A 9,269-nucleotide genomic window follows, 5' to 3' on the forward strand; every position below is an offset into this window, starting at 1 on the left:
TGACACAGAATGCCCTCCAATTGATCATGCTTGAGTTGGTCAGGGTCCTCTCTAAAATCTACATGCAGACATGAGGACATAATGACCAGGAAGAAACCAATTTGGACCTTGCCTGTCTCTTAGTGCCATTCAAGATAGTATTGTTTTGAGCAACCCCATCACCCTGTCGGCTCCTATGAAGCCTGTGTCCAATTAAACCCCTCAGATGTTTTTCTCAGGCTGTGCAGCCAAATCAAGTCTCCCCCCACCCCCACCCCCACCATGAACTTGAGTAATTAATTTCTGCAATCTAAATGCAACTTTCCATCTGCCCCTGTTAAATTTCCTCCTGTTGGTTTAAACCCAGCATTCCAGGCTGTTGAGATCATTTTGAATATTTATTCTGTCTTTTATAGGAGCTGCCCATCACAGCCTTGTCATCAACAAATCTGAAAAGCTCGCTTACTCCAGTTTCACCCGAATCATGGATAAAAACATGAAGCTTCATTTTTCAAAACCTCACCTGCCACAAACCATCATCCCTTTTGGAATCCCTAATCATACTTCCCCATTTAAAATTTCTTACAGACTAGGGAGGGTCTGTGGGCATGGCATCTTTTTTCTTGACCATCATTAATGCCAGGCTGATGTGGCATCTGTCATCTACACACTGTCACGCCACCAGCTAGTTCTTGGTCATGGTCAGAATCAAATCAGGACAGTTTTGGCTGCTATTTCTCTACCTTCTGGGCAATGACAATGTTATTGTCATTGAGGCAAGAATGCAAAAATGTATCCAATCGGCAGTATTTGACATCCAACAGAAGTCAGGCTTCTCTCCTGCCATCACTACTATAGCATGCCTGCCTCCTTGACAGCTTTATAAGCCGTTCTGTGAAATAGCATCCAGATTCTTCCGACTGGGTGGGGAAGCTATAATAGGGATATGTTATAACTTGGACCTGCTCAGCTGTAAGACATGCTAGGATCTTGGCAACTGGTTGGTAAGGACACAAGAAATGTTTTCTGAAGTGGGTACCTGGAGAGAGGGCTGAGGACAGAATAAAGGAAGTCAAAAGAAAAAGGGAGACGTGACGAATAGCATCTCCGCTCTTCTGGAATTTGTATGTGAGCACTGCCCTTCTTATTCTGGAGAAAGTCACAGTGTGTGTACACAAGATGCTGATGGAGCATTTGTGAACAACTTGTGGTCACCATAAGCCAAGAATGAAAAACAGTGTATGTAGTGGTTAAGAGTGTAGGCTCTGAAGTCAGACAGTCGAGGTTTAAATCCTAGTTCTGCTACTTACTAGCTGTGTGACCTTGGGCAAACTGCTTTCTCTCTCAAAGTTTTTGTTTCCTCAATGGGAAGTGGAGGCAGAAATAATATGTGCATGAAAGGCACGTGAAGATTAATAGAGATAAAGCGTATATAAAGTTTAGCAGACTCTCTGGTACATAATAAATGGTCATCTTGAAATAACCCGCCCTCCCCCCGGTCCATGGAAAAATTGTCTTCCACGAAACTAATCTCTGGTGTCAAAATGGTTGGGGAGCACTAGGTTAGAGGCAGGAGAGCCTTGAAGCTCACCTGAACAAGTGAGGCAGCAATTTGTGGAACTGACCTGGAGGTGGAGCCAGGCACAAGGCTGGGTCAAGGGTTCTGGCCTTCAGCTCAGATCGGAGCAGCCACTCTGATGCCTCAGAAAGGCTCATAGTTTGTTTTTCTAGCTCTGAATATGAAAAAGTTTTATTGCTCTAGGAAGTCAGTCAAAAGTTGTCTAAATGGGCCATGCTAAAAAGAAGCATAAATATTCTACTTCTAGAAATCTGCTCTGAGGAAATAATCATCAATAGGCACAAAGATTTATAGACAAGGATGTTCACTGCAGCATTATCTATAACAGTAAAAAATGGTTTACAACCTAGATGTCTAACTCACACGGGATTTGTTAAATAAATTATGGCACATCCATAAGATAGAATACCCAGCAGCCATTAAAAAGCCCATTTGAGAAGAATACTTAAGACAGGGAAATCATCATAATATGTGATTAAATGAAAAGGGCTTGCTACAAAGCAACACAGACAGTACAGTCACAATTTTGTTACATACATATCTAGAAGGAAATGCCCCAAGATGATGAATGAATATGCATTACTTTTATAAAAGCTTTTTAAGAAAAAAGTCACAAAGAAGTTATACTAGAAGGGAGCTCCCACAATCAGCTTATAATAGAAAGTCATTACATTCAGAACAGGAACACAAACAGTAGCTATGATCCAAATGCCAGGAGCTCTAGCTGGTACCTGACTGTTGTGAAGGACTGAGGGCAAAGAGAATTGGCATGCCTTTGGCATGAGGCCAGAGAACCTAGGAAAGATTTAGGTCAGTGGCTCTCAACCATGGTTGCCTTTAGGAGCTTTAAAAAAAAAAAAAAATCAATGCCCAGCCTCCAGCCTTGAGGATTTTGACTTAATTAGGGAGCTGGTCATGTATATTTTGTCAAAGCATTCCCAGGTGATTCTAACAGGACTTAGTGTTGAGTGGGACCAAGCTACTGTATACAAAGGTCATTTGAGCCTTGCTCTCTGGACTGAGCCCAGCATGTGAAGACTCACTCTGGAAGCTAGAGAGACGCTAGAAGGGAGCAGATGGCCCCAAGGCACTTGATCTCAGCAGGAAAATGACCCTTGGCCTTGAGGGACATTCACAGAAATGTTCCTTTGAGCTGGGCTGCTTGGAAGCTTTTACCACAAGGACACTGCCCTTCGTTCATACTCTTGACGGGGCCCAGGTTTCTAGCTGATTCCATAAACTCAAGTGGCTCTACAAAAGGAAGAGAGAAGAAAACTAGATCCTGGGAAATCTACAGGAATTTGACTCTGCAGAAGTTGGAGCTAGTGGCATTTTCCTCTTCTCTTCTGCTTTTGGGCAGAAATACACCCTGGCCAACAGAGCAATGTGTGAACCTTAAATGCAGTCTGCTTTGGGTGGATGAGCCTCTTGGTGGGTGGGGCTCCTAGTTTCCCCCAGGCACCTTGAGAAAGAGGAGCAGAGGGAAGAGGCTGCTAGAAACAAAAGTTTGTATTAAATGATAAGATCTCCCCAGCTTCTCAGTGCAGGTATAGAGTTACTCAAGGCACCAAAAGAAGAGAAAGAAGAGTTCTGGGTCCGGTGCTTTGCACACAGAATCCACCCATCCCTGAATAATTAAGAGCCAACTGCAGCTCTTTTGTACTCCTGTACTCTTTTAGAGCTCCTGGGTAAGGGGCTTCAGGACAGTGACTAGGGCAGTATGGAGGCTGTTTTGGCTCTGGTGGACCAGTGGGGATGGATCTAACCTGCTATCCCACTAACCATTTCCCTGAAGTTGCCTCCCTAGGGGCAGACTCATGTCAATTCTGGCAGAGAAACAGAGCCAAGGATAACTCATACTGGATGATCAAACTGTTAACATAGCTTTGCAATGCCTTGCATCTGTGTTTACATGTAAATGTATATGAGTATATTACATATACACATATACCTACTATATAGATTTGCCTTCCAAATGATGTTTGGCTAAAAAGGACAGTGCACTTTCTGAAGATCCAGGCAGTCAGGTGGATTACCTGGATGTAACTAAAAACTAGCCTGAGACTAAACATTCCCCACAAATAGCCCACAAAAAAAAAAAAAAAAAAGAAAGAAAGAAAGAAAAAAAAAGGAAATGAACCACTCCTGGAAAATCAAGAAGTGACTAATCTCCCTTCAAGATGGGGAAGCCTCCCTGACTTCCAACCCTCTCTCATTTCTAAGCATTCTCCTTTGGGAATTTAAACCTATCTCCTCTAATTTGATCCTCAGGGGATGGTGGAACAGATGGTCACCAGCCATCCTCTTATCACAGTCTTTCCTATCACAGAAGAGCCCAGAGACATTCTTGGTTCACATGCAAAGATATTCTGATAATATCGACAAGGCTTCAAATTCAAAAGAGTTCCAGGTGCAAGTCTGATTAAGTCATCCTTATTAAATAGATCAATGAGGGCAGTGTCATGGTGGGACTTGGCACAGAGCATTGCCTTTAAAGCTCAGGGAAAGCCCAAAAGAATCCTTGTTCTCCTGTTCCACGTCAGAATGGAGGAGGATGAAAAGCCCAACTGCTGGGAAGTGTGCTCAAGGTCAAACTCTCCCGTCCCTGGTCACCATCCCTCCCAGGTCACTTGTCATGCTTTATCCACTGTGTCCAGTTGAAAATTGGAAAGGAAGCCTTTTTTTTTTTTCTTTTCCCACTCTGGAGGTACCAAGCGTAGTCATGGCTTATGGGTAAGACCCCGACTAATGTCAGGATTCAAGAGTGGATTCTTCAAGGTTTGGTGTTCATCTCTCACGCTCACTAAAGAAAAGCAATGGAGCAAAGGGAAGAAGAAAACGGGCATGGCAGAGCCACAGAATGTTTGGCACCCCATTCCCTTTCAGAACTCTGCTCCCAGCTGGTACTCGCTAGCATTCAAACCCGTGATAGGGGAATTTTTTCGAGAAAAAAAAGTCCTGGAGGAGATTCCTCCATCTGAGGCAGAGAATGGCACACACAAAGATCCCTTTCCAGATTACCCAACAAAGAGCCATCTCCTCAGCTAAAGCAGTCATCAAACCAAAAGTCAGAGAGAGGGAGGTTCATAAAAATCGTAGCAGTATGCCAGTGAAATCCAGGTGTTGCTTACACAAGCTCTAAAAAAAAAAAGGCTCATTTCAGTCAATCCAGTGAAACTCCATTAGTCAAAACACTTGCTTTGGCCTCTAGTCATACATTTAAGACACATTAGTTAAACTCTGTCATAAATTTAAGACCAACTTAGTGATGTCTAAAATGCAAATGCAAAGATCTGAATGTGAAGAAAACTCATTAATTAGTGGTAACTATTTCCAGCACAACACAAACACACAGTCACTGGATGATGAAGATGGGCTAGTGATTAAGGTGACTGGATAAGGCAAAGGATGATCCCAAGACTGGGGTTCAAACACTGATGTATAAATAACCAATATGCCCTCTCAGTAGTTCTCATCCTCAGATCTTCAGGTACCTGGCTTTGCCTCTGTACACACCACAAGCATAAGGTAGGTGTTGACAGAGGTGTTCATTCCCACTTGTTGAGTGAGGAATCTGAAGCATGGAGAGGGGACCTGGTGCTGAGTGAAGAGCTAAGGTGATGGAATCCCAGCCCTCTCAGCAACCCACTCCCCAAACCCCAGACCCCAAGTCCTTTGGACAACTCCATATTAGCTCTCAGGTTACTTAAACCCACAGGAAAACACCCACAGTAAATTCTATCACAGCAACCAGGCAATGCTAGTAATTAGGTTCTCCTAGTCATGCTGATTCATCTCCATTCCAGAGATCAGAGACATTATCTCTTGTTATATCCATAGTGTCTAGTATCTGGCACATAACAGGTGCTTGATAAATTAGTGACCATGTGACTTCACTGTCACTGTTGGTCTCATTTACCTTGTATCTACACAATAACAAAGTCAACACTTGAGGACCATGGGGGAACATCTAGCTGCTGGGGCTGTGGGTGGTGGGGCATTGGAGTTCAGCCCTGGGTCCTTTAAGGCTATTTAACAAGGGACTATGCACTTCTAATCAGGGATCTTGTCCTTTGCCTTCTGTGTCCATCCTACCACCTCAATCCTCAGTGAAAGTAGTGAATTAGACCTCAAGGAAGTCATCATCTCACAGTAGAATCCTAGAGGGCCCTGAGAGTGAGGGTGAGTTGGGGGCCCAGCAGGTGACAGGTAGGACTAGGCTGTGGGATGTTCCAGTCAATTCCCAAAGTAGGGGGAGATAGAATAACATGTACACACAGAGATGAGATCACTTATAATTGTAATTTCTAGATCTGTAGTATTGGGTGATGGAATGGCAGACTTCCTTTCTCTCTCTAACATTTATCCCCCCTTCCTCCTCAGGTTGGAAATCTAGATTTGGGGCAGGGTACCAGCGAGTTTTTGCAAGCTACTTCTTAATCTTTCTCTCCCTGTTTTCCTAGCTGTGAGGTCCAGTTCTCAGGCTCAAGTTCCCCTCTTCCCCTTCTTCAAGGTCATCAATCCTGGTTCAGAAAAGGCGAGAGGCCACTTTTGAATGTCAAGAGGAACTGGGGCAGCTGGACGGGGCAAGGGTGGGAGAGATGTTGCGGTAAAAGAAGAGAAGAAACGGAAGAGAACAGGCTTGAAGATGAGGGAAAGTGGAGGTAGAGAGGACAAAGAGGCCGGGCCAGAAGGGCCAGGAGAGGGAAGCCGCTGCCAAAGTGGTGGGGATGGGAGGGGAAGTAGGGATGTCTGAGAAAGGTGCAAGGAGGTTGGATTGGCCAGAGAAGGTAGGATCGTGGTGGGGTCTAGACACAGGCAAGCTTCCACCCCCCCAATCCCAGTTCCGTGGGCTCAGTCACGGGCCCCGGGAAGAGCGCATCCCAAGGGTTGGCAGCTCTTCCCCGCTCCGGCTGATTTCATATCCCCACCGCGGAAAGCCTGGAGGCGGTGGCAGGAGTGGGGCCAGAGTCGGGTCATCACCTCTCCCCATCCAAACTCGGGGCCCACTGCAGCCCGGCACGGCGCGGCGGGGCAGACGGAATAACCCGAGCACTGGGCACCGACTGAGGGGTAGGAGGCAACAAGGGCGCTTCAGGTGGCTCCTCCTGGCTGTTTAAAGTTTGAGGCAGGCGAAGCAGCCGGCTCTGGCCTCTCTCAGCCGCCGCTCGCGGCTCCGCTAGTCCTGGTGTCCTCGGCTTCGCCGTCATCCTCTGCAGGTCCTACGCCCACTTCCCTCTCGGCTCCCGCCCGGCTCGGGTCTCATCCCCTCTCCTGTCTGCATCTTTCCCAGTGCCCGAGCGCCCCCCCGCTCCCTCCCCTCCTCGCTGGATCTCCGGCACGACGTGAGCGGAAAGTGAATGGGCAGCCCAACCACAAAGACAAATTACCATGAGAAAAATAAATCAGGAAATCGCCGTTCGCGTCCCGCGTTCCCGCCGCCGCACCCCTTTCTGAAAGCCTAGGCGAGGGGCTCCCGGACGGCTCCGTCTGGGGCCTGGCGGGGCCGAGTTAGGGCTCCGCAGGGCCCTGCCAGGGCAGGGAGTCTGGGAAGAATCCAGTGGGGACCCCCGCAGGCGGCAGCAGAGCGGAGACGTCCCCGAGCGCGAGATTTCACACTCCGGGCAGGCCACGCGCTCCCACGCGCCTAGCTGCCCGCACTCTGCCCCCACTGGGTTTATTCGTCCGCCCTCTCGGAGCTTGCATCTCGCCGCCTCAGCCCCGTTCTCTCCCAGCCTTTCGTTCGTCCGTCCCCTCCTTCGGGCCCAGCCCCGGATCCCCATCCCGGTGTGCAGTCTAGACGCACAGATCGCGGCCGGGCCAGTGCCCCGGAGCTGGAGCCGGCGGACCGCGTGAGCGCGGCAGCACGGTGGGCGCCCCCGCCGAGGTGGCAGCGGGCAGCGAGGAAGCCCGGGGGCTCCCTCCCCTCGGCCCGCAGTCTCCGCAACCTGGTTCCAACTTGCCAACGCCGCTGGGCCCCTACCCTTCTACCCACCCGAGTTGCTGAAGTTTGCAACTTGCAGCCCCAGCCCGCGTAGGCGAAGCGTTCGGTACTCCAGGGACTCACCTCCGGGTTGCTGGCGCAGGTGCCGGGCTCCAAGCGGCTCCCGGTTCCCGGCGGCGGGGAGCGGCAGAGGGGAACCGGGAGGACTCGCGGCCCGTCTGGGAATGGGGCGGCCGCGCAGGAATGGCCCTCGACCCTCACTCGGCGCTCCAGTGCAGCCGCGACCCGGGTCCGCGCCGGCCACGCTCGGGTCCGCCAGCAGCAGTCCGACGCGCCGCCGACCCGCCCGGCTCCGCCGAGCTGGGCTCGGGCGGCAGCCCCCGCGCTCCAACTAGCTCCCGACACGGCGCGCGGCTGAGAGCAGAGAGGAGACCGAGGGGGCCAAGGAGGGAAGGAGAGGCGATGGGGGAGGAGTTGGGAGCGAGGGGAGAGAGGGAGGGGAAGCGCTAGCGAAAAGGAGGAGGGGGCTGGAGACGACCTGCCGCGGCGCGCGCGCCACCCGCCAGCCCTGTGGCGCGCGAGGAGCGCAAGGGGGCGCCCTGCACCTCCGCGTTCCCGGGATCGTCCCGGCTCCCGCCCTGAGTCTGCCAAGTGTGCTTACCCGGAGGATAGATAGAAGTCCCGCTCCGTGGTCGGCGTTCTAGCGGCGAGACACAGGTCCCTGGAGCACTTGATCCCTTTTGCCACATCCTGCCTTACCGTCCTTGGTAAGCCCGGTCTCGAACCCGGCTTTGTGCCGGGGAGTCTGCGCACCGGAACTCTGCCCACCCAACCGCTGGAACCTCAAGAAATTCTCCCTTCCCCTCGGCTCCCCACTTCGCAGCCCTATCAGCTGGAGACGATCTTTCTGCCTGTGGTCTAGAAGGGGGAAAGGATCTCGTACACAACAGGGGAAATCTGATATTAAAAATGCAGTCGAAGGGCGTGAGGCGAGGCTGCTGGGCTGGACTGGAAAACTAGAATTGGCTTAGAAGGGTTAATTGTACAAGCTGCACGACCTGGAGAGAACCTCTCCAAGCCTCAGTTTCTTCAGCTGTAATACTAGGCTTGGTGAAACCTATCCCTCCTGAGCGGGTTGAGTAGAGGCTACAATGAGTCCCATAACATCAGGAACATTGGGAGGGCATCCAAGAAATTAACGAGCCGGGAAGGCGGTGAGGGGCTCTCAACTGAGGAGGGAAGGTTGAGTGCGACCACACTGAACAAGGCTGAACTGTTTACAAGTGTAAGTATCTTTGTGTTTCTGATGGCTAGAAAACCGGAGGGAAAGACTGGGAGCAAGCTTCAAATCCTGTCTGCCCGGCTGCAAGAGGGATGGGAAGAGAGCCCTCTGCTGAACAAAGAAAGGTATTTGAAAAAAAAAAAATTGTTTTTTAAGGTGACCGAAGAAAAGAAAATGCAAGAATGAAGGATAAAGACAAAGACCCTGAAAAATTAAACCAGGGGAAGTGTGATTTTAAGGGCTAGCCAAAGAGAACTGCGAAATCAAAATGGATAAGCTGGAAGAAGGAAAACATTAAATGACTTTCTACAGTATGCCAGAAACTGAAGAATTAGAGTGAATCATTTTACTTAACAAAATTCTGGATAAAGGAAATCCCAGGTACAGCAGAGGGATGGAGACAGTAATCAGAGAGGCATCCTCTCTCTCTCACACACACACACACACACACCCCTCTGAACCAAGGAGAGAAGCAGTTTGGCCAG

General features: G+C 49.8%; 1 protein-coding gene across 3 annotated transcripts in view; it reads right to left on the minus strand.

The window, feature by feature from the left end:
• Nucleotides 1-8,869, minus strand: part of SEMA5B (semaphorin 5B) — a 127,237-nt gene extending 118,368 nt beyond the window's left edge. For 2 of the 3 annotated variants that reach the window (XM_044942551.1, XM_025285179.2), the window contains exon 1: nt 7,626-8,157. The gene's annotated coding sequence lies outside the window, so the exon portion shown is untranslated. The other variant, XM_044942549.1, reaches the window with a different exon arrangement.
• Between the last annotated feature and the right edge of the window lie 400 nt (nt 8,870-9,269).

The sequence above is a fragment of the Bubalus bubalis genome, chromosome 1 (assembly GCF_019923935.1).
Source record: "Bubalus bubalis isolate 160015118507 breed Murrah chromosome 1, NDDB_SH_1, whole genome shotgun sequence".
Lineage (NCBI taxonomy): Eukaryota > Metazoa > Chordata > Mammalia > Artiodactyla > Bovidae > Bubalus > Bubalus bubalis.